The sequence below is a fragment of the Sciurus vulgaris genome, assembly GCF_902686455.1.
Source record: "Sciurus vulgaris genome assembly, chromosome: 5".
Classification (NCBI taxonomy): Eukaryota; Metazoa; Chordata; class Mammalia; order Rodentia; family Sciuridae; genus Sciurus; species Sciurus vulgaris.
In genome coordinates this window covers 67,201,201-67,226,316 of record NC_136465.1, presented here as the reverse complement: position 1 = coordinate 67,226,316, position 25,116 = coordinate 67,201,201, and the positions used below count along the sequence as shown (strand labels likewise).

Sequence of the window (25,116 nt, the reverse complement as noted above, 5' to 3'; positions counted from 1 at the left end):
TCACACATTAAATCCTTTGATAATAAATATTCCCCTTCTCAGAAACTTTCCATTTCCCCTTCTACCATCTATTTACTCATGAATTCAAAATGTAATTGCAGCACAATGTATTTCACAGAAAATGCCACTATAAAAATGTTTTATGTGTCTCAAGACACCATGCAATTGGAAAAGAAAAAAAAAGTTTAAGATTAACAAAGAGGAAATAAAGCTCAATATTTGAACATGATTTTCTAACAAAGAACACAAGATTATCAACTGACATATTAGCAGAACCAGTAACAGAATTCAATATACTGGTCAGACACAAGATCAATATATAAACATCAATACTTTCATGTATATCAGCAACAACAATTCAAAAATGTAGTTTCAAACTTGAAAAAATTCCATTTACAATATCAACAAACCTGTAAACGTATTTTGATATAAATCCAATTAAGATTTCAAGCATTTTTGTGAGATAAAAAAACATAAAACTTTACTGAATGACATGAAAAAGTACCTGAAAGAAAAGCTATCCATGTTCACAGATAAGAAGACAAACCCATAAAGATGTTCTTACCCAACTACTCAGCACAATCCGAATGAAAATCTCCAGAGAATTTTTCATATAATTCAAAAAGCAGAAGCTAAAATTCACATGGAAGAGTAAAGGTTCAAGAGTAACCAAAATAATCTTAAACACATGAACAAAAAGACATAATTCCCAATTGGCAAGAAAAATTACAGATCTATAATCCAAAAATCTCTCAAGATAAACTCATTTAGAAGGAAAACCTGATCCAATCTGATATGAAGTTACATACTGTAAGATGTATATCACTTAGTGCATCTATCAAAATATTGTGTGTGATGACAGGATACTGCACAATGCTCACTAACCATTATGGGGAAACATTCTGAGCACAGACCACCAAGATTTCTCACAAAAAATTATAAATTTCTTATAAATTTATAAAATAGAATATTCATAAAATTATAAAATATATAAATTATATAATTACATAGTTTCACAAAAGTATAAAAGCTATAGTAATTAAATTATAAAATCTATTATAAAGCTATAGTAATTAAAACTATAGTTCTATCCAAGGACTAGAGTCTAAATTATAGGATTCAGATTTTAAGTATAAGCTATTTTAATACATACTGAACATAATATTTCAAAAAAAAGAAAAGACAAATTATTTGATAAAAGGGTTTGAATAATGATATACTTGGAAAATAAACTGAACCCTACCTCATACAGTATAATAAAATAAATTCCATGTATATTAAATTTTTTAAACTGTGAAAAGTACCAGAAGAAAATTTAGGACAACAAAACTGAGTTAGAGTAAGGCTTTCTTAAGAACCATAAAATAAAAACGTAAAGAAAAACAATTAGTGCACTTAATTATGTCAAAATGTTTCCTTCCTTCTAACTTTAGCTCTTTCATATTGGGTGTTTTCCATGTAGAAATTCTGTTTACAGATCTTTATACACATGTTGAATATATTTTCACCTAGTTTTGGGGTTATCTCTTAATTTTTCTTATGGTATTTTATGAAATAATATTTGTCACTTTTTCAGCAAATGGTTTAATATTATGGGCTGAATTGTGTTTCATAAACTGAAGTCTTAAGTTTCAAACCTCAGAATGTGACTATATTTACAGAGAGATGTTTAAAGAGGTTATTTAGGTTAAATGAAGTCATTGGGGTGGCTCCTAATCCAGTATGACTGGCATTCTTATAAAAAGAGTAGAAAAGACATAGAACAGACCATAAGAAGACACCAGGGAAGATGGCCATCTAAGAGACAACCAGAGAAGCCTTCAGAAGTAGTCAGTCATGCTGACACCTTGATCTCTGAATGACAGACTCCCAAAGTGGTAAGAAAATGAATTGTTGTTGACGTAAGCCACCTCTTTTTCTTATGACAGCCCCACCAAACTAATATACCTCAACTTCTACACCATAGAGAAATCAAATGGGAATTATCTGTTTGATTATCTCTTACCACACATTCTTTTACATCAACACCCATCCTTAACTTGTCTTCTCCACTCTGATAAAAGAAGAGCTAGTCTTTTCATGGTACTGCAGGGCCCATTTGCTGGGCCTTCCTCAGGAAACCTTATATAATGACTGATTTTCCTTTATGATGTTTTTGTAACTTCAGTTTACAGTCTCCCATACTAAGCACTCTCAACTGCTTCACCCTCTCTGCTTTGTTTCTTTGTATCAACACTCTCCTTTTTCCTGTCTTCCTCATTCTTTGTTCATTCCTTCCTTAAAGGTTTCTGATCTCCTAAGTTACAGCTTCATCTCATCCTGCAATATCATCCTTAGAGGATCACTTCTCCCCACACCCATCAGCTTTAAATATCAACTGTGTAATGAAAACTCCAAATTCACATTTCCAGTCTTAACCCTTCTCATTTGACAATCAGAACCATATATCCCACTATCTGGGTATCTCCAATTGTACTTCTCATATGCACCTCAAGCTTATGCCTCCAAACTGAATTCCACATCTAGGTCTCTCCAGTTCGTGACAAAAAAAATCTATTCAAATGAATGACACCAGCTGCTCAAGTCAGAAGTATGAGTCCTTCCTAAATCCTCAATCTCACTCAGGTCCCATATGATCAAAGAATACAATTCCTTCCCATCTGACTTCTCAGTGTCCCTTAAATCAGCCATCTTCCTTCATTACCACAATTACTGCCCTTATTTGTACCATCATGCACTACCTGAATTACACCACCTTTCTAATCTAACTCCCTGCCTGTGGCAAAAGTCCCTAAATCATTTCAAACTTACGGAATGACCCAATAATAGGGTGATATCAGTCTGGTAGATTGCAACCTATTGTGTTGTTGTTGCTGTTGCTGTTGTTGTTGTTAATGAAATACAGTCATCCCTAGGTACTGACTGGCAATTGGTTCTAGGAACCCCCATGGATACTGAATCTGAAGACACTCAAGTCTCTTGTATAAAATGCCACCGTATTTGTAAATAACCTATACATATTCTCCCACATACTTTAATTAAAATCAATGTTAAATCAGTTATAACACCTAATACAATGCAAATACTATGTGAGTAACTGCTATATCTTATTCTTTAGGAAATAATAACAGAAAAAGTCTTTAGGCCAATTTTTTCCCAAATATTTTCCAATCTACATTTAGTTGTATTTTGGTATATAGAAACCACAGAAAGGGAAGACCAAAGGTAAATGACAATACAGCAGAAAATAGAATGTGTAGCCTATTTTCAGAGTACACCACAAAAAAAATGTATGCACTATGATAAAACATAAAGTCTATTCTACTGTCATGTATAACTAATTAGAACAAAAAAATTAAATTTTTTTAAAAGTTTAGAATTTTATTTACCGTACTTCCAAGTTAATAATTAGCCTATGACTATTTCATAAATACTGACAACACACGTGAATCTCTTGGGTTACAAATAAAGAACTCATAGCCCATATAGCTAGCATAAGCATGTATGTATTACTCCCTGTTACTCTCAACTCCCTCCCTGTTACCTCAGCCCCCACGGTGGCTCACAATCCTGAGACATGGTCTGGGTTATTGCAGGACCTTGTGTTCTTAGCATACTCAGCAATGCATGCAGGAAACAGACCCATCAGAGAGTCACTCTAACAATTATTTGTGGTAGTTTTAAAGTATGCCCATCAATTCTTTGATACTTCTCCATTCAAGAGGGGAAGCAAAATTCCACTCTCCTCAAATATGGAGTGCACTTAAGTGACGTGCTTCTAATAATGTATTACTTTCAAGACTAACTCCTAAAAGACACTGGAGCTTCTGTCTGGGTCACTGTTTCAGATCACCCGCTCTAGCAAGAGCTAACTGCTATATCATGAGGAAATTCAAACTACCCTCCAGAGAGTCACACAGTAGGGAACTGAGGTCAACAGCAGTATGAGAGAGCTCCGAAGAGAATCTTCCAACCCCAGTCAAGCTTGGGATGACTACAGATTCAACTGATTACCACTACAACCTCATGAGATACCCTCAGTCCAAACCACTCTAAACGAAACCTGATTACCTTTTTATTCTCTCTCTTCTCAAATCTGGGTAAGTTTTAAGATAATTTTTGTGCAATAAGAGATAACTAATATCACAGAAAACTATTTCCTGAAACCTTCTTTCTCTATACTGAATTACAATATTAAAATGTGCTTCATTTTGTAGGTTCTAAATAATTACGGACACCTCTGATAGAATGATCTTTTCATTTCCAAATGGTTTGGTGACCCCAACGGGTGCCCAAGACCCCTGCTAGAGGTCCACAAAGGCACAACTATTTCCATAATAGTATGATGTTAGTGGCCTTTTTCACTGTTACTATCTCACAACATGTCATATTACATGACATGATATTATGCCACAGACAACTAAAAAAGACTGTAGGTAGGCATGGTGGCAATGCTGCAATTTCCAGCTACTCCAGAGGTTGAGGCAAAGGATTACTTGAGCCCCAGAGTTCAAGACCAACCTGAGCAACAGTGAGATGCTGTCTCAAAAAAAACTAAACACGATTTTTTTTAAAAGTTCAATAGTATAAAGAGATGCTAGAAAAAAATCATTCTCTAGAACTTAAATAAGACATAATTATACACACCTACATGCTTCCTTTGATGGCTTCTCAAAATAAAAATCTAAATTTCCTGGTAGTACTAGTAAGATCTGTCATGATCTGGGCCTCCTTATCTCTCTAAAATTACTTCTACACTGCTCTCCTTCTCCATGTGACAATAATGTATGTACACTTTCCTGAAATATCATATTTTCTCTTGCTTCCAAGACCTTTCTCTTCCCCATCTACTGCCTAACTACTACTCACTCTTACTAGCTAAGCTCAACAGTCACAATCTGACAAAACCTTTAAGCCCCCCAGTCTAATTTAGGAGCTCCTCCTAGGTAACCAGGGACTTTAAAAATAATGAACTGTTTTAGTTAAGTCACTTTCTTAAGAGCAAAGGAATGTACTATCTCCATCTCTAAAATCCAGTATAATGTCCAAAACAAACCAAGTGGACAATAAATGTTTGCTAAATTCACAACCAAAATCCAAGTAAAATTCACTGGATAGTTCATATACATTCAAAAAGTAGTAGAAATCCCAAAATTATCTATGGAACTTACAAATAAATGTAATGTAAAACAAGTACAATGAAAGACTTTTTAAATATTTTCTTCATTTTGAGAAACTCTTCTTTATATTTAAATAATACCCAAATTCCATAAATTGACAACCTTCTTCTTTATGTCTTCCTATTAGTTTTTGTCTTCTACTATTCCCTAAAAATAAAAAAGAAACCTACTAAAAAGGCAAGATTTCCATTTCTTTGGCAATTATCAAGAATACAAGCAATAATAAGTCTTGTCAAGGATGTGGGAGAAAAGGCACACTCATAACATTGCCACTAGAACTGCAGATTGGTACAACCACTATGGAAAAGTAGTATGGTGATTACTCAGAAAACTTGGAATGGACCCACCATTTGACCCAGCTATCCCACTCCTTGGCCTATACCCAAAGAACTTAAAATCAGCATACTACAATTATGCAGCCACATCAATGTTTATAGCAGCTCAGTTCACAATAGCTAAACTATGGAACCAACCTAGATGCCCTTCGACAGATAAATGGATAAAGAAAATGTGGTATGGGCTGGGGTTGTGGCTCAGTGGTGGAGCACTTGCCTAGCATGTGTGAGGCACTGGGTTCGATTCTCAGCACCACATATAAATAAATGAATAAAATAAAGGTTTATCAGCATCTAAAAAATATTTTTAAAAAAAGAAAATGTGGTACAAATACACAATGAAATATTACTCAGCCTTGAAGAAGAATGAAATTATGGCATTTGCAGGTAAATGGATGGAATTAGTACCATGCTAAGTGAAATAAGTCAATACCCAAAAAACCAAAAACCTAATGTTTTTGTCTGATAAGCAGATGCTGATTCATTGTGCAGGGTGGGTAGGGAAGAATGAAGGAACTTTGGATTATGAGGGGAGAGGGGAGAGGTGGGGCAGTGAGGATGGGAAGAATGGTAGAATGAGACAGATATTATTACCCTATATACATGTATGATTACACTACTGGTGTGACTTAGCACCATGTACAGCCAGAAGAATGAGAAGTTATGCTCAATCTGTGTACAATGTGTCAAAATGCATTCTACTGTCATGTATAACCAATTTAGAACAAATTAAAAAAATTTTTTTAAAGATTTCCATTTCTTAACAAGCAAACTGTTCTTCCTTACATGAATAAAATAGGCAAGTCTGTAGTTGAGTATTAATTCCAAGAACATGGCATAAATTAAACAGGAACAGACTAAAGACTTCTCATCTTCAAAGGAAAAAAATGTTAACACACATACAGAAATATCATGCCTGTGAAGACAAACCTGCTGTCGATACTGAAGAAGAAAAAAAAAAATCACTAGGTTTTTTTGTTGTTGTTTGTTTTGTTTTTCTGGTGGTGCTAGAAAAGGAACCCAGGTTCTCAAGCACAGCAATCACTCTACCACTGAGCTACATCCCAGGCCTGGAAAATCCCTATTAAATGATCTGTCTGATTAATAGTATAATCAGAGACTACAAAGTACTTAAAATCAGTTTTTCTACCCTATATTTTGAGCTTTTTAAAAATACTAAAAATATCAGAACATTTGAATCTCTAAATACTTGCCAGAATCTATGTTTAGAGAAATTTCCTAAGAGCTACCAAGAACATTATCAGAAATCCAGTTTGTCTTCAATTAGGTGTTAATTAACAATAGTTCCATCATCAATTCTGATTTTCATCCTCCCATTAAAAAGTTACAATGGTTGAGCTTTGGGGTGGGTGAATTCAGTAGTAGAGCACTTGCCTAGTATGTTTGAAGTCCTAGGTTCAATCCCAAGCACTGATTCCCCCACACAAAAAAATTACAACTTTTAAGCAAGGTGCAGTGATGCATGCTTGTGATTCCAGCTACTTGGGAGTTTGAGGAAAGACTGCTTTGAGCAACATATGGAGCTATCTTTTTTTTTTTTTTTTTTTTCTCCTGTACCTGGGATCAAACCAGAGCACTTAACCATTGAACCACAACCCCAGTCCTATTTCATTTTGGGATCATGGTCTCCTAAGTTGCTAGAGCTGGTCTTGAACTTGTAATCCTCCTGCCTCAGTCCCCGAACGAAGGCCCTGGGATGACAGGCCTGTGCCACCATGACCAGTTAGAGGCACCTCTCTTTTAAAAAGTTTTTAATTATAATTTTTAGAGTTTATCTATTTTAACCAAAGATTCATTCTTAGTTCAAAAACAGTCTGAAAGTCTGAAAATCCTAGGTACTCTTAGCATGAAAAAGTCTGTGAGTTTTCAAGAAATTAAGATAAATGGAATTTGGGTGACATATGCTTATAAGCAAAGCTTCTCAAAAGAGACAACATTACAAAGAATTCCATTTATTTTAAAAACAGAGTTTTTTTAAAAAATTAAACTTTCTCAAATGAAGTATTTTGCAAATGCTAAAATAATTCCAATTCATGAAGTAACAGTGCTCAGGATACATGGACAAAGTAGCTTTTGTATTATCCTGTTTAGTACTATTGCCCTTGTATTAAAGCATATTAAAAACACTACACTCAGAGTTGGGGTTGGGGTTCGGTGGTAGAGCACTCACCTAGCACGTGTGAGGCACTGGGTTCAATTCTCAAGGTATTGTGTCTATCTACAACTTAAAAAAATTTACAAAACACACTACGCTCAATTATTTTTTATTTTTTTATTTTTATTTATTTATTTTTTTTTTTTTTTTTTTTGCGGTGCTGGGGATCGAAACCAGGGCCTTGTGCTTGCAAGGCAAGCACTCTACCGACTGAGCTATCTCCCCAGCCCCGCTCAATTATTAAAACAAAAATGTGGCCAGAAATAATCCCTACAGAAAATGTGCAGTAACAAAAATGCAACACATACTCTTTCGATACATTTCACCATAACAAGGGTCTTGTAAAATAATCAATTGTCACTGTGTTCCTGAAAGTCACACATCCAAGGCCTAGCAGGAAAGGCATGGGCTCATTCAGCTTCACTATTTGAATGGACAGCTCTGGATGGATAAATGAACCTCTAAGATCCTCAGCATCCTTATCCATGAAATGGACATAGATCTTTTTCCAAGAACAGCTAAGAAGATCAAATCACTGAGTACGTATAAAATACCTGGTTCTTGGTAGGTTTTCAGTAAATGTTAGTCATTACATTTGTAGGTGTTTACCTTACACACACTTTCACACAAGTGGGAAAACAGAATGAATAAGAGCAAACTACAGAATTTCTTGGAATAACAAGATTTCAGGAACAGACCATAGAATTATGGAACTGCTACACAGACACAAAAGCAATTCAGTGGAGAAAGTCAATTGCATCCCCCACAAAAGGAGACTGGCACATTTTCATGGCCACCACAGTCCACCCCTTGTATCACTTCTCTACCATGGCACAAGCAGCAGCTTTTGCTTGATTCCCACAGGCCTCTCTTTTTGAGAGGAGAAACAGAAGAGAAAGATTCCTGGAACAAACTACAGCTGTTGGTGGTCTCAGCTCAACTGCTGCTCAACTTCTCCATCCCTACTATTCTAAATTCCACTCATCCTCACTTTTACCTCAGCAGATCTTGGTAGCTTACCTTGTGTTATGATCCAAACTTTCATTCCTAAGGGCTGTAAGACCTTGGCAATCATATTCATTGCAGGTAGGGTTCACCAAGGTTCTAAATTACACCAACTGTTTCCTCCCCCATCGTGTTCATAATACTGAAAAACGATAATCTAAATGGCTATGTACATTATTGGCTATATATGTTAAGGCAAAACTACAATATGGGATACAATATGTAATGGGTGAGTATTCCTCAAAAATTCATGTGTAACCAGAACCTCAGAATGTGATCCTATTTGAAACAGGGTCTTTACAGATGTAACCAAGTTAAGGTGACTTCATACTGGATTAGAAAGGCCCCTAAATGACTGACACCTTTTTTTTATTTTTTTTTTTATTTTTTTCTTTGCACCAGGGATTGAACTCAGGGGTGCTTAACTACTGAGGCACATCCCCGGCCCTTTTCTGTATTTTATTTAGAGACAGGGTCTCAGTGAGTTGCTAAGTGCCTAGATAAATTGCTGAGGCCGGCTTTGAGTTCACAGTCCTCCTGCCTCAGCCTCCCAAGTCTCTGGGATTACAGGTGTGCGCCACCTTGCCCAACTGACTGAAGTCTTTATACAAGAAAAGAAAGGGAAATTCAGGCAGAGATACACACTAGAAAGAAGGCCAGAGATCAGAATAATGCAGTAACAAATCAAACAAGCTAAGGATTGCCAGGAACTAGAAAGAGGAAAGAAAAAATTCTCTCTAGAATCTTCAGAGGAAGTAAGGCTTTGAGGACATTTATTTTTCAGGGGTGGGGGGCTACTGGGGATTGAACTCAGGGACATATTACAACTGAACTACATTGCCAGTCCTTTTCATTTTCTGAATTAGCATCTCACTGACTCGCCTCCCTAGCAGCTGGGATTATAGGTGTGCACCAACACACTTGGCTCTTGAGGATATCTTGATTTTGGACTTCCAGCTCTGGAAGTGAGATAACAAACTTAAGTTTGAGATCATTTGTTAAGGTGCCCTACGAAATTAACATATTTTCTCACTATAAATGATGCTGTATCCAGAAGTGGTGGTGTAGTCTAATTGCAACTATTCAGGAGACTGAGACAGGGAATCACAAGTTCAAGGTCAGCTTAGGCAATTAATCATGACCATGCCTCAAAATAAAAAGGGCTGTGGAGTGCTTGTGGGTTCAAGTTGCAGTGCAGGAAAAAAAAATGAATAAATATATAAATGATGATGTGGTTATATCCTCAATGTGTAGAAAGATGTCTCAAAGAGAAAACAGAAAAAATTATAAACACAGAGTCCCTCTACATTAAAAAGAAAAACATATCAGGCATAGTGGCACATGCCTATAATCCCAGTGACTTGGGAGGCTGAGGCAGGAGGATTGTGAGTTCAAAGCCAGTCTCAGCAATTTAGTGAGGCCCTAAGCAACTCAGTGAGACTATGTCTCTAAATAAAATACAAAAAAGGGCTGGGGGTGTGGCTCAGTGGTTAAGGGGCCCTGGGTTCAATCCCCAGTACAAAAAAAAAAAAGTTATGGCAGGTTACACAAGGTGGGTAGTAATATTTCTAAGAATGACCTCACATTCTCTTATATACCTGCAGAAACTACACATTTATCTTTGTGAGAACATACTATTTTTATAATCAGGACTAAAATTAAAAATTATTCAAGAATGGATGGATTAAAGATATCCAACAAATGATATACTGGCCTAGGTACTGTAAGGGTCTAGACACTGAAAACATTCACTAGGACTTCTACGATAAAATTAGAATGTTTCCCTTGTAGCAAAATTCAATGAATTCTCTTTACTTCTACTAGATCTCACACTACTGACCACTTCTATCTTCAAACTCTGACCTGAAGTCTCTGATCCTACTCTTCTGATTCTACTATCTCTCCAAGACAATCCCTTCATCTTACACTTTATCGGCTCCCCTTTCTCTACCTTTAAGCGACTACTATGGTTTATAGCTTTATCTTCAAACATGTTGTCTCATTATTTACTTTTCCTGAGCAATCTTATCTACTATTGTTTCAACTAATACCTATTCTACACAGGTATTTAGTTCAAATTCTATCAATATTCCCACTAATGACCTTTCTCTTGGACTACGGACCTACCACATACTGAACATTGCTGTCAAGATGATCCACATGCAACTCATCTATGTTCTAGATAAACATTTTCGCTACAACACATCACTTCTCCTATGTTCCCTGGCTCAACAAAATTCATTTTAACTCCTTCTTTACTCTTTTGCTCAATCTCCATTAATTAATCCATCACTATGTACCATAAATTCTTTTTTAAATTTTTTCAGTTGTCAATGGATCTTTTGTTTTATGTATTTATTCATATGTGGTTGGTGCTGAGTATCAAACCCAGGGCCTCACACATGCCAGGCAAGCACTCTACCACTAAGCCACAACTCCAGCCCCCCATAAATTCTTATCTTTGTAATACAGTTCGTTTCCAAAACTTCAGCTACAATTTCACCCTGTCACAAGACTATTACAACAAACTTCTAAGTGGTCTCCTTTACTGTATGGTCTTCTCTTTCTAATCTATTGATGATGCACAACTTTATTTTATAAGCCCAGCATATTTAAGGGATGTAACACTGTGTTATCAAATAATAGCAGTTCACTATGATACAGAGATTCTGAAGTTAACATTCAGAGGCATATCAGAAACCCCAGAGGAGGATTGCTAGTTTGATAAAAGCCCCATATTCACAGGACATGCAGGTAATCTCAGTGACTCAGGAATCTAAGGCAGGAGGATAACAAGTTCAAGGCCACACTTAGTAATTCAGCAAAACCCTTAGCAACTTAGCAAGATCCTGTCTCAAAATAAAAATTAAAAGGGACTGAAAGTATAGCTCGGTGTTACATAAAAGTGACCCTGGGGTTCAATTCCTAGTACTAAAAAAAACAAAAAAGGAAGAAAATGTTCCTTATTCTAAAGCTCTGTTTTTCCCCCACCATGCCTGAGAATCAATATGCTTTGTATGCCTTTTCATTTTTGTTTCAGCATTTTTTCACATGTAATATTATAAAATACACCATTTCATTTTGGATACTTTATACAATTCATTGGCTTTTAGTATCTGCAGGGGACTGGTTCCAAGAACTCTCATGGATAATCCATAATACTCCAATCCCTCATTATAAAATGGTATACTTGCATATAACCTATGCCCATCCTTACATTAAACCTTAAATCATTTCTAAATCACCTACAATACCTAATATAACATAAATTATATGGAGGTAGTTGTGGTATTTAGAAAATGACAAAAAAAAATGAGTATATGTTCAATACAGATAACTTTTTTCTGAATACTTTTTATCAGCAGTTAGTTGAGATGTACAAATGCAGAATCTGCAGACACAAAGAGCCAACTACATTCACCACCCTCACCACTATCTAACAGCAGAATATTTAACTCATTGAAGCTGGGGGTGCTATATGCCTATAATCCCAGGGGCCTGGAAGGCTGAGGCAGGAGGACAGCAAATCCAAGGCCAAACTCCGCAACCTAAAAATAACGTCTCAAAATTAAAATTAAATAAGAGGTGGGAGGGAATCCTGGGGAATATATCGTTCAGTAGTAGAACAACCTTGAATTCAATCCCCAGTACCATAAAAAAATAAATATCAACATCATTGCTGAAAGAGATCCCATAAATCCATAAACACCAATTTCAAGTCCTGAAGTCACAGCAATTAATAATCTATTTTCTAGATCTACAGCAGGGCCTATTCTGGGCATTTCAAATACACAGAAACAAATAATATGGGGTCTTTAGTGTGGAAAGTGGAAGAGGAATAGTTGTGGGAAGGTCAATTATTTTCCATCTAGGATGTTTTCTTAACATCCTAAATCCTATTTTTCATACTCCTTATATAATCTCAATGAGTTCTTAAAATAGAACAACAGAACAGTTCAGATCTGTTGACTAAGACTCCACTACAAAACTGATCAGGTAGGTCATGAAAAACACAAAGAGAATGCTCAAAATTTCCAGTATCATTTTTACCTACAAAAGCATTGATCCAACAGTTAAGCAGATACTGACAGAAAAAATGTTCCCCAGCCTAGCCCCACACTACAGACACCCCTCTACACCCACACCAAATCCTAGAATATACTCAAAGATCTAAAAATAAAAATACTTCTACACACAATGATTTTATGTAGCCTTTAATTCTCACTCTCCCCGCAAATAGCTACAAGCATAACATGAAACTGCAGACAGCAGTCTCTCACTTGTTCCTCACAGATCAGAAGGATAATATTAGCTCTCAACAACCTGGATCTCCAAAGGAAGACCAAATATTCTTAAGACAAACTAGAAAATTCTTTACTAGCAACCTAGTAACCTATTTCAAATTAATTACAACTGAATAGGCTGAGGTAGATGTGCTATAAGATATTCATAAGGTGAACCAGAAAATTTAATACACTACCCATCAGCTATTTAAAGCACCATAGGTAAAATTCTGACCTAAGTTTCAAAATTACTAGTCCAACCTATAGCATCAGGCTACGATCATCAGTAATTAGAATATATTATCAAAAATGCATCATAAAATTGTTTTATCAACATTCTTTTTTTTTTTTTTTGCAGTGCTGGGGATTTGAACCCAAGTGCTGGGGATCTGAACCCAGGGCCTTTTGCTTGCGAGGCAAGCACTCTACCAACTGAGCTATCTCCCCAGCTCTATCAACATTCTTAAAGATTCTATTCATTTTCTCCCACGGGCTATCAATATTACTAGAGTAGGGCAAGAAATATGCTGCTATCTTAAACTCTCTTTGAAAATATTAATAATAGACCAAAATTTACAAATCCCATTTAAGTACAATTTGGCATAATCTTATCAAAATTGAAAAGGGCATACCATTTGAACTAGAAGTTTTACTTTTTAAAATATTCTCCATAAGATGTTTTCACAGGATCAAGGATACATGTGCAATGATGTTCAATTATTGTATTGTTTGTACCATCAAGAAGAGAGAACAGTCAAGCAAGGTGGCTCATGCCTGTAATCCCAGTAACTCAGGAACCTAAGACAGGAGAAATGCAAGTTCAAAGTCAGTCTTCAGTAATTTAGCAACACCCTAAACAACTTAATGAGAACCTGCCTCAAAATAAAAAATAAAAAGGGCTAGAGATGTGGCTCAGTGGGTAACTGCCCCCGGTTTCAATCTCTAGTACCAAAAAAAAAAAAAAAAAAAGAGAGAGAGAGAGAGAGAGAGAAAAGCTTAAATTTCCAACAAGGAATAGGTTAAACAAATAATGTTATCTCCAAATCTAAAATACAATGCTACTATTAAGGAAATTTTTAAATAACTGTATCTGACATGCAAAGACATCTAGAATAAATATGAAATAGAAAACAAAGTAAATTATAGAATAATACAATCATTTGAATACAAAAAGGACAAACATACATATCTGTATACACACTAGAAAGATTTAGATGGTAACAAACGATTTTCTTTCTTCTTTTTTTTTTTTTTTTTTTTCCTTTTCCTTAGGTACCAGGGATGGAACTAAGAACATTATGGCCTAGGCAAGCACTCTACCACTCGGCTACATTCCCAGTTCACAAGCAACTTCTGAAAGCCTAGCGTCTTCCCTTGCCTGTATGTTTTGTGGGTTGCTTGTTTGTTTATTTTTGATAATGGGGACTGAACCCAGGGAACTTAACCTCTGGGCCACATCCCAGTCCTTTTTACATTTTGAGATAGGGTCTAAGTTGCTTAGGGCCTTGCTAAATTTCTGCAGCTGGTTACAAACTTGAAATCCTCCTGCCTCAGCCTCCCAAGTCACTGGGATTACAGGCATGTGAAACCACATCTGGTTCTATATGCTTTATTTTCTTATTCTTCTTTTTTTTTTTTTTTTTTTAACAGTGAGTAGGTATTACTTTCACATTAAAAAAAGAAAAAGTCTCACTATAGACTATGGGTTTAAATAAGGACCTCACAGTACTCACTTACACAATAATTAATGGACATGATGCTGATGCTGATTGCTAACATCTTTGTGAGTAGTAAAAGGTTAAAAAAACCTACACATTAAAGAAAACACAGATGTCTCTGCTTCCACCCTCATCATACAATTGAATAATATGAGGTTTGCTAACACCATGCATCTGATTCTATGATCTTTTTTTTTTTTTTTTTTTTTTTTTTTTGGTGGTGCTGGAGATTGAACCCAGGGCCTTGTGCTAGAAAGGCAAGCACTCTACCAACTGAGCTATATCCCTAGCCCCTGATTGCACGATCTTAATCTGATTCCCCAATATTGGAGCAGACATGGAAAACTATAGGACAGTAGATAAAGCAACACTGTCTCAGTAGCATAATCACCTGAGAGAGAACCACTGCTAGGAGCAGCAATAACATTACCAACTTAAAGGAGCAATCTTGACACTTGACACTGTTAATTTCATCCCTTTTTATGAAAGGGTGAGTAACTCAGTTACAATCAGGTTAATTGCAGTTTTTAATAATTCTTATCAATCAATCAAGGTAATTGTAAGCTCCATCGAAGTTCTCACCATGACAAATATCTACTCAAGAAGATATTTAGAAGTAAATACAAGGTTGCTAATCATAGTTGTTCTCTACTTATCTCAGCAATTTATGCCATTTAGTTCAAGAGACTTCCCCAATAACTCATTCTTATTAACATCCTGAGCTGATTTTTTATTTTTGGGGGTTTTTTGTTTGTTAGTTTGGTACCAGGGATTGAACCCAGGCGTGCTTAACCACTGAGCCACATGCCCAGCCCTTTTTATATTTTATTTAGAGAAAGGGCCTCACTGAGTTGCTGAAGCTGGCTTTGAACTCGAGATCCTCCTGCCTCAGCCTCCTGAGATGCCGGAATTACAGGCATGTACCACCGTGCCAACATCCTGGGTTTTTTAAATCCTAAAATATCAAATCGTAATGTAATCATTAGTTTGCATTTTATACTACATCTCATCCTAAATTATGATCAGTTCAACAGAAAGTTCAACAAATTTTACCACGAATGTTAAGTCAGGTGTGGGACTGCATGCCCGTAGTCCCAGCTACCAGGGAGGCTGAGTTAAGGATCACTTGAGCGCAGCAGTTCCAGACCTGCCTGGGTAACATATGAGACCCTAATTCCTAAAAACTAAATGATGCACTTGTTATAAATATTATCCAGAAACGTGAATTCCAAAAACATAATATTAAAAACAAATGGGCTTGTTCATAAATATTATCCACAAAACTGAATTCCAAAAACATCTGAAAATCCAAAATTTTTGTAACAATGTGGTGACAAAACCAGAACTGAAGCAGTAAAAAGTGGTTCTGATGAAGGAATTAGGGAGTATCCCCTGAACACTTACTTTGAAAGTTGAGTAATAAGATAGTGTATGAACCATATAGCCTTCCTTCATACGACATACACCTGTATCACTGGTTAAGATTAAATACAAGACATCAGTCTTGGTAAATAAAGACACTTATAATGAGAAAGCTATACACAGAAGTTCTAATTGTAATATTTTATTTTTTAAGGTAGGCAATAGGTAAACTGTTATAAATTATATAATTCTCTTTTTGCAAGTCACAAACATTTCATGATTTTAAAAAGTATGAAAAATTACAGGTACCCAAGATGTTTTTTTCTTTCCTAAAAGTATTTGAGAGGTAAAAAAAAATTTAAATGGGTAATGTTACAGATCTTAAGGATATTCATATCCTAATTTTATTTATTTTTGATGTGGTGCTGAGGATCAAACCCAGTGCCTCCTACTTGAGAGGCAAGCACTCCACCACTGAGCAACAGCCCCAGGATATTCATATCCTTTCAGCCAGCATGGCTGGCACAAAATTGTAATCCCAGTTGCTCCCGAGTCTGAGGCAGGAGTAGGGCAAGTTCAAGGTCAGCCTCAGCAATTTAACAAGACCAGGCTTCTAAATAAAAAATAAAAAAAAATGTAGCTCGGTGGTAGGTGCCACATATGGGGGGGGGGGGGGGAATACAGTTCTCTTAATTCAGAAATTAATTTCATGAACAGAAAAGACCAATATACTTCATCCAAAATGCAGAAAAAACTTCATGAGGTAAAAACATGCCAGCTTTATTAGTACTCATCTAATTAGGAAGTGTTTTAAGTGAAATGTTTATAACTTTAACATGCAGCCTATAAAAATAAATTTATAAGAAATAGCTAATAAAAAAAAAAAAAAAGAAAGAAAGAAAGAAATATCTGACTTGAGTTGGGCAAGGCGGGCGTGGGGGGGTGGGGGGGGGCACACCTGCAATCCCAGAGACTTGGTTAGGTTGAAACAGGAGAATACCAGAACGCAACTTAGTGAGACTCTCAGCAACTTGGGGAGATTTCATCTCAAAAGAAAAAACAAAAAAGGGTTGAGGATGCAGATCAGTGGCAAAGCACTGTGGAGTTCAGTCCCTAGTAGAAAGAAAAAAAATACCTGAGGTGAAAAAATATTTATAATACAGAAAATGAAAAAGAATATAAACTTTAACATGCAAAATAGCCCCAGATTTGCAAATATCCATATAAACATAGCAAAACAATGGGACAAAATGTTTACTTTCTTAATAGTTGTCCTAATTTTCCAATAGTGCATATTGCTATTTTAAAAAGGAAAAAAGTTTAAAAGATTTAAACAGAAACAAAAGGAAAAAGTCAATGTAATTCTGAGGTGAATATTTCCTCTTTTTGTACCTGGCCCCAAAGTCATTCCCCATACAACATGTTTAGCTAACATCACCAAAGAGAGTAGGCACATAATATCAAACCTATTTGTTGGCCCTAAACATATCATAAATTTCTTCATTTTTTCCAATACAGATGCAAAATGCCTAATATTATTTCAAACCTGAACGGATATTCTGAAAAACACTGTGAAGAAAGCAGTAAGATTCCCTAGAACAGGCTATGTAGGCAATGCAAATGGTGACCTCTGCCAGTTACAATGTATAAGTTGGGACTTATAAGGAAAAGACCTTGGAAAAAGGATTTGCAGAGTCATTAAAAATCACAATTCCTGGTATACACCTGTAATCCCAGCAGCTTGGAAGGCAGAGGCAAGAGGATAGAGAGTTCAAAACCAGCTTCAGCGAAAGAGAGGAGCTAAGGAACTCAGTGAGATCCTGTTTCTAAATAAAATACAAATAGGGCTGGGATGTGGCTCAGAGGTTGAGTGCCCCTGAATTCAATCCCAGGTACCAAAAACAAAAAATCACAATTCCTTTCTCTTTAACCAGGAAGGGTCCATTTTCTCCTCTGTGGTATTATCTGAATAAACTCTACAATGCACATTTTCTAAGTGTAATTCTTTACATGAATACATACAAATGAAAAATAACAAGAATTTTAAATTCTACAGATTTAGCCCAGAGTACTATGAAATCACAAATTTAAGAATACTCAAAGATATTCAAACAGAATACAGTGCTTCCTAGAATAACTAAGAACAGGAGCTGTATTTTTCAGTTTCCAGAATTGAAACAGATTTCCTATTAAAGGTTAACTTAAATGAAACATTAAAACAGAAATGTTATACTGCACCTTTTTTTAAAACCTTTTTTTAAAATATATTTTTAGTTGTCAATGGACTTTTATTTTACAAGTTATATGTGGTGCTGGGAATCAAACCCCAGTGTCTCACAAAGGCTAGGCAAGCACTCTACCACTAAGCTACAAACCTAGGCTTTAAAAACCTTTCACATCATCATATAGTCTTTAACATAGCTGATTCATAATAAGTACTCCTCATTATTACAATATTTTCTGTTTTAAAATACACATTTTTTTCATATTTTAAAGTATTTGAAAATAGGGTTCAGCATACAATTAATAGGTACAATTAATGTAGGTTTTCTTTTTTCCTAAAATAGAAAGATTTATTAAGTTGATGGTATATCCCACAAAAAAGGGCAACTTTGAAGAAAAGTAGAATTTATTAAATGCAGTCAATACTTGCCAGAATAGTTCATTTAACCCTTTCCACAAACCTTTAAGAGAAAGATGTTGTTATCCCATTTATAGATGAGAAAACTACGAGTCTGAAAGGATCAGTAAGACACCTAAGATCACGTATTTATTTAACTCTAAAGTCATATTCGTAGCATATTCATCTACTATTTTACTCTCTCCAAGATGCATTTATAGATTTTTTTTTTAAATGGGGCAAAGAGAGGTTAAAATTAGTTTGTCCCAAATAACTCCATGTTCCTCAAAGTCCTTCTCACATACTGATCTGTTTTAGTACATTTTCTGAGCTCCAGGCCTGAACTTCCAACTATCAAATGAATGCACTGTTATTCCAGGGATGCACTAAGACTGTAGTCACTAGCCATAGCAGCTTCTAAGCACTTGAAACATGGCTACTGAGACCAACAAATGAATGAATAAAATTTTTTATTCCATTTAATTAAATTAAAACTTAAATATAGCAAAAAAAATTTATAAAACTGAAATTCAACTTAGTTATTGAAAAAATTTTAAGCACGATTAGAACTGGTATGTGAATCACTTTTTTAACTGTAAATTTTATGGTTTACAGATCTAAATACAGATAGACTATTTCTGATTAAAAAAACAGAAACTTACTTGTGTAAGTATACCATTGATTTCAAAGACCTAGTATAAAGAAAAAATGTATATAGCACATTAATTTTTATATATCTTTCAATATCTTGAAATGGATTTTGGATGTATTGGGTTAAGAAAAATAACAATAAAATTTAAAAAACTAATTGTTTAATTCTTTAACATGGCTACTAAATTTTTTTTTAATTAAAGCTGGGCATGAAAGTGTCCACCCGCAGTCCCAGCTACTAAGGAGGCTAAGGCAGGAGGATTAGGTTAGGCTGGGAGTTCAAGACCAGTATAAGCAACACATCAAGATCCCATCTCAAAAAAAAATCTTTTTTAACTACATATGTGATTCATATTTCTACTGGACAAAACTTTGTACAGGCTACTATCACCCTCCCACTACTGCCATGGATAGCTCAATGAATAATAACATTACTCTCTCTGACTCAATCCTGTCCAATAAAACCATCTCTGATTAAGGAAAATGTTCCACAAGTGATGATGATTTAGTGATGGTGGTGGTAAATGGCAGTAGTGGCAACAGTGTCTAATAGAATCTGTGAATAATATATCACAACCAAATATTGTGGAGTCAAAGTGCTCAGGAGACTGGAGAATATAATCTGTCTGTTTTATAATATAATTCCCTCTGAAGGAAAAGGATACCAAAAACTAGACCAGTACAATCCAGCAGAACTTTCTATAAGAACAAAAATCTTCTATTGTTGCACTGTCTAAAACAGAAGCCATGAGTCCCATCTTGCTATTAAGCATATATAACTAGATATACTTTTCTGCTTAAAATATGGATACTCTAAAATATGACTTCACAGTACCCTAAAATGGATACCCTAAAATATGACTTCACAGTACTCTGGGCTAACTGCAGAAATTATTTAATAAGTCTATCATTCTATACTTCTGTGGCTAGTTAACTGAAGAACTGAATTTTGTATCTTATTTCACTTAAATTAACTAGTTAGATTAACAATTAACCAGTCATATGGCTACTATACTGGGCAGCACCAAGTCTGGAGTCACCTTTGTCTCCTCGCTGCCCATCACCAGTTCTTGCCTCACAAAACTAAACATACACACAATAATGAATTACACAGTTCTGTGTTCCTGAAAACTTTCAATTTTGTATGTTTCTCTATCTCCACTGTTAATGCTTCATTCTTTATCAGGAATAAGGCCACAGCCTCCAACTTGATCTCCTCAGTGATTCCTCCTATCTACTCTGTAAAAAGCAAATATAAACATGTTATTTCCTTTACTCCAAAATCTCCACAAAGTCTTGCCATTACCTCAAGTTAAAATTTCAATCTTAACATGAGTCCTTCATTATCCAAACCCAATCTCAAGCCTCATCTTTCCCACTCTTTCCATCTTCCTCTTCTTGTCCATGTCATTAACATTTATCACACACAATTATAATTGCATGTTTACTTATTTCCTTCCCATCCCCAGCATCCTCAGGGTACAGACAGTGTCTCAAATATTATCTTGCAAAATGGAGTAAAATATACAGAGTACACAAAAGAAGTATCAAGTCGGATCTATGTTGCCCAGCCTGTCTCAAACTCCTGGGATCAAGCAATTCTCCTACCTCAGACTGCCAAATAGCTAGAACTATAGGCACACACCACCCCCAGCTTAGCTGTGCATTCTTGAACAACTATGAAATTTAAAATTTTGTAAAACAGATATTTTTGCTGAATTATTTAAAATAATTCTAATACTGAATGGGCTAAAAATCAATTCCTAACTCTTGAAAGATCCTGATATGTAATTTAAAATATAGTATAAGGGGTTGGGGGTACTGCTGCATGGCAGAGCACTTGCTTAACATGTGTGAGGTCCTGAGTTCAAGCCCCAGTACCAATAAATAAATAAATAAATAAATAAATAAATAAATAAAGGCATGAGGATGTGGCTCAGTACATATCACTTGTCCAGCATGTGCAAGGCCCTGGGTTCAAACCCCGTACTCCAAAAATTAAAATAAAATACAGCATACAGATACATACTTATAATATAGAAAGGTAATAGTTATATTTTATTGGCATTTATGAATTTGAACCTAAGAAATCATTTCTGCCCATTTTCATAAAAACTTCTGCTTTATCAAAATTAAACATTATCAGAAAAAGTCAGGAATTAGTGGCACATGCCTATAATCCCAGCTACTTGAGAGGCTGAAGAAGGAGGAGTACAAATTTAAGTCCAGCCTGGGCAATGTAGTAAGATACTGTCTCAAAATTAACAGATGGTCACAATGGCACACCCCTCTAATCCCAGCAATTCAGGAGCCTGCAGCAAGAGGATCTCAAATTCAAGGACAGCTTCAGCAACTTAGTAGGACCCTGTCTCAAAATTAAAAAATTAAAAGGACCGGTGATGTAGCTCAGTGGTAAAACACCCAAGTTCAAGCCCACCAAAAAAAAAATAAATAAAAAATAAATAAAAATTATTTTATAAAAAAGTATTAGAGGGGCTGGGGAGAGAGCTCAGCTGGTAGAGTGCTTGCCTTGCAAGCACAAGGCCCTGAGTTAGATCCCCAGGACCGCAAAAAAAAAAAAAAAAGTATTAGAGCACTTGCCTAGAACATGTGTGGCCCTGGATTCAATCCCTAGCACCAAATTATTTCAGAAAATCAATTTCTCTATATCCTGGCCAACATTAAGTATCTCAATCTTTTGATTTCAGCCATTCTTTGTGGGTGTCTAGCAGTACCTCCTTTTGGTATCTCATATCTAATGATAGCAAGCACTGTTTTGAAGTGTTTACTACTAAGTCAGTGAAGTGTTGATTCAATTTTTTTTGTCCATTTTTCAGGAGGAGTTATTTGTCTTAGTATTCAGAAATAAGAATTCATATATTCTAGATGTAAATCCTTTATCAACTACATGATTTGTAAGTATTTTCTCTCATTCTGTGGTCTTTTTTGCTTGTTTTAGTTATAGGTGGACACAATACCTTTGTTTTATTTTTATGTGGTGCTAAGGATCAAACCCAGGGCCTCACACATGCTACACAAGCACTGTACCACTAAGCCACAACCCCAGCCCTCTGTGGTCTTTTTATTTTCTTAATGATGTCTTTTGAAAACAAACTTAATTTTGATAAAGATCAAATTATCCTTTTTTTTTTCTTTCTTTCTTTCTGAAACATACTTTTGGTATGCATATCTAAGAAATTCTATCCAGGTAGGGTAGTACACACCTGCACTCCAGTTACTCAGGAGACTGAGGCAGAAGGATCACAAAGCCCACAATGTCAAGACCAGCCTGGGCAATGTAGCAAGACCCCAACTCAAGGTAAGGAAGAACAGAAGGAAAGAAGGACAAAAGGAAGATTTTCCTAACTCAAAGATCTAGAATAAGAAACCCAGAATAGCTAAAGCAATCCTTAGCAGGAAGAGTGAAGCAGGGGGTATCGCAATACCAGATCTTCAACTCTACTACAAAGCAATAGTAACAAAAACAGCATGGTATTGGTACCAAAATAGAAAGGTAGATCAATGGTACAGAATAGAGGACATGGACACAAACCCAAATAAATACAATTTTCTTATACTAGACAAAGGGGCCAAAAATATGCAATGGAGAAAAGATAGCCTCTTCAACAAATGGTGCTGGGAGATTGGAAATCCATATGCAACAGAATGAAACTAAACCCATATCTCTCACCATGCACGAAACTAAACTCAAAATGGATTAAGGACCTCGGAATCAGACCAGAGACCCTGCAAATTATAGAAGAAAAAGTAGGTCCAGATCTTCAACATGTCGGCTTAGGACCAGATTTCCTCAACAGGACTCCCATAGCACAAGAAATAAAAGCAAGAATCAATAACTGGGATAGATTCAAACTAAAAAGCTTTCTCTCAGCAAAGGAAACTATCAGCAATGCAAAGAAAGAGCCTACGGAGTGGGAGAATATCTTTGCCACACATACTTCAGATAGAGTACTAATCTCCAGAATCTATAAAGAACTCAAAAAACTCTACACCAAGAATACAAATAATCCAATCAACAAATGGGCTAAGGAAATGAACAGACACTTCACAGAAGATCTACAAGCAATCAACAAACATATGGAAAAATGTTCAACATCTCTAGTAATAAGAGAAAGGCAAATCAAAACCACCCTAAGATTCCATCTCACCCCAATTAGAATGGCAATTATCAAGAATACAAGCAACAACAGGTGTTGGCGAGGATGTGGGGAGAAAGGTACACTCACACATTGCTGGTGGGGCAGCAAATTAGTGCAGCCACTCTGGAAAGCAGTGTGGAGATTCCTTAGAAAACTTGGAATGGAACCACTATTTGACCCAGCTATCCCACTCCTTGGCCTATACCCAAAGGACTTAAAATCAGCATACTACAGAGATACAGCCACATCAATGTTCATAGCGGCTCAATTCACAATAGCCAGATTGTGGAACCAACCTTGTGGTGTATATATATATATATATACACACAATGGAATATTACTCAGCCATAAAGAATAATAAAATTATGGCATTTGCAGGCAAATGGATGAAATTGGAGAATATCATGCTAAGTGAGATAAGCCAATCTCAAAAAACCAAAGGTCGAATGATATCGCTAATGAGTGGATGAGGACACACAATGCGGGGAGGGAGGGGTTAGTGTTAAGGTTAGAGTTAGGATTAGGGAGGGGGGCAAGAATGGAGGAAGGAAGGTCTGTATAGAGGGAAAAGAGGGGTGGGGGGGAGGGAAAAGAGGGGTGGGGGGGAGGGAAAAAATAACAGAATGAATCAAACAACAATACCCTATGTAAATTAATGATTACACAAATGGAATGCCTTTACGCCATGTACAGAGAAACAACACGTATCCCATTTGTTTACAATAAAAAAAATGCTAAAAAAAAGAAAGATCTTCTATGAGGTACAGTTTAAGATTCATGTTTTTGTACAGTACTCTTATTTAAAAGGCTATCCTTTCACTCACTGAATTATCTGGATGCTTCTGAAGAAAATGAATTAACTAACTATACATGTCTAGGCTTATTTTTGATCTATGTATCTATTCCTGTACCAATTCCATGCTGTCCTAATTACTGACCTTAACAGTCACTGACCATGAGCACCAAGAAGACATTTTTGAAAAACATGTGAGCACTTCCTCTACAGATATTAAAACATTCTACAATACTACAGTAACTAAGAAGGTATGGCACTAGACCAAGAAAGAGGAAACAATGGAACAGTCTGAATTTATTGAACAGCCATAGAAAAGAAAGGAACTGGCATTAAATGGTGCTAACTAAATCAGTCAGCAAAAGGGGAAAAATTTAAACTCAACTTCTACCTCAGAACATACACAAAAAACAACTATAGCAGTCCAAATAAAAGTATGACAATGACACTCCAGAAAATTATTAAAGAGAAAAACTTCATGATCGTACAGAAAGATTTGCTGGGTTTTTGTTGTTGTTGGTTGGTTGGTTGGTTTGGTACCCAAAGATGCTTTACCACTGAGCTACTTCCCCAGTTCTTTTATTTTGAGATAGCACCTCAGGGGTCTCAAAAAGTTGCCGAGGCTGATATCAGGCTGGGTTAGAACCCGGGGTTGCAAAGATTACCTGCACCTGGGTGCAGGTGACACTGCACCCAGCAAGAAAGATATTTTAAACAGGGCCAGGCACAGAGAAGCACACCTGTAATCCCAGTCGCTAGGGAGGCTAAGGCAGGAGAATTGGAGTTCAAAGTCTGCCACAGCAATTTAGCAAGGTGCTAAGTACCTCAGCAAG

General features: G+C 35.9%; 1 protein-coding gene across 15 annotated transcripts in view; it reads right to left on the bottom strand.

Moving 5' to 3' along the window:
• The window catches only part of ERC1 (ELKS/RAB6-interacting/CAST family member 1), a 633,143-nt gene that overhangs the window by 598,575 nt on the left and 9,452 nt on the right, over positions 1–25,116 (bottom strand). Inside the window, exon 2 of one of the 15 annotated variants that reach the window (XM_079140311.1) lies at positions 13,612–13,777. The exons of 13 other annotated variants lie outside the window; for them this stretch is intronic. The gene's annotated coding sequence lies outside the window, so the exon portion shown is untranslated. Of the gene's footprint in view, positions 1–565; positions 618–13,611; positions 13,778–25,116 lie in introns of those variants that run through there. One more of the 15 variants, XM_079140312.1, reaches the window with a different exon arrangement.